Source organism: Papio anubis, chromosome 9, assembly GCF_008728515.1.
Source record: "Papio anubis isolate 15944 chromosome 9, Panubis1.0, whole genome shotgun sequence".
NCBI lineage: Eukaryota > Metazoa > Chordata > Mammalia > Primates > Cercopithecidae > Papio > Papio anubis.
Genome location: NC_044984.1, coordinates 98,317,271 through 98,319,079, shown reverse-complemented (window position 1 = coordinate 98,319,079; position 1,809 = coordinate 98,317,271).

Sequence of the window (1,809 nt, the reverse complement as noted above, 5' to 3'; positions counted from 1 at the left end):
CAGGTAAAAATGCCATCTTTATTTCATTAAGTGCTGGTTCTAAGTGACTTCCAATAAGATACATTTTCTTCCTGTTTTGAAGTTGATCCCTATTGTGAAAAATAGACATTGTAGTGGTCATGGAAATGCGCCATCCAGACTCCCTAAGGAAGCTTGTTGCCCTAGCATCAAGCATGCCAGGAGCTTTCAATGGTCAGCTTCTGGAAGGATTGCCTCAGCTACGGTGGCCTTGCTCAAAGCCATGCCTCCTGAAGGGGCCCAAATCCAATGACTGTTGGAGGTGAGAATAGAAAGCCCTGGCCACTTCAGCACATGAGTGGTGGGCAACTCTGATGGGCCCACCACAACTCCCTGTGGGGTTTATGGTCCCTGTCTTTGGATCTGCTTTGCAGCTCGACTTCTCCCTCAGCTCGGTCCCGTTTCCTTTCTCAGGTGTTGATCAAAGGGTGCGCCTTCATAGACCCTCTGCTAGACTGCATCTCAGTGTTTCTTGGAGAACCAAATCTGTAACATATATGCATTAAAAATTAAAAGCAGTACTATATTATCCCCTAATAATGATGTTTTTTAACTTAAAAGGCTGAGATAGACCAGTTGCAACCTGTTTGGTAATTAAATTAGGCCAGTTAAACAGTTTTTGTGCAAGATAGGTATGATTGAGCTGTTTATTTTTATCAAAAACTGAAGGAGTATGATGCTTTCCTGCTAGGAACAACAGAAATTTAGTAATTATAGGATTCTGAGGAGCAAAAGTGTCAGATATCACTAATTCAATATGATCTGATGGCTTTGATTTCTACAAATATATCACAGCAGTATTAACAATGGTAATGCATAGTGGCCCCAAAATGGGAAACATTACAAGTAGCAATTAATACAAGCCTATATCATAAAAGGAAGCTATATATACCTTAATTACAGCATGTTTCTGTAACTGAGCTGCCGTTCTACTATAAAGGAAAAAGCAGGGTGGTTTTCAGAAGACGTATACGCAAGTAGGGAAGCTGGTAATAATAATTGCAAACTAATTCTAGAAAAATACCTTAAGGTAGGGGGTGGGGAAGCATGAACAGAAAAGTAAGTCCATAGAGGAGTACTAGATCATCAGAAAAACTGTAAAGTCTCTAATGAAACTTTGTAGCACATAAATTAATTCCTGCAAAATTTTCTAATACACACATGATCCTTGAATATACAGCTAAGACATCTCTCTAGCCCACAGTAAAAACAACACAAACTAGACTACCTTTTCAGTTGGCTCTAACAGACTAGTGAAATTAAAAATTGTTTCATAAACAAGAGTACATTTCAAAATATAGGTCAATGTGGATTTTCACTCAATGCCAATAGTTATCTCTGGTAGGATTATAGGTGATTTTTTTCAAAGACTAGCTTTTTTTTTTTTTAAGTTTAGATTTACAGAAAAACCAGTAGAGTTTTTTAAGTTTAGATTTACAGAAAAATCAGTAGCGTTCCCATATACCCCACGCTGTTTGTATGAATGTTGTCATCTTAAACTACCATGGTATGTCAGTTAAGAAACCAGTATTGGGGGCCAGGTGTGGTGGCCCAACACTTTGGGAGGCCAAGGTGGGCGGATCATTTGAGGTCAAGTTCAAGACCAGCCTGGCCAATGTGGTGAAACCCCATCTCTACTAAAAATATAAAAACTAGCCAGGCGTGGTGGCGGGCGCCTATAATCCCAGCTACTCAGGAGGCTGAGGCAGGAGAATCGCTTGAATCCAGGAGGTGGAGGTTTCAGTGAGCCAAGATCGCGCCACTGTACTCCAGCCTGGGAGACAGTGATGC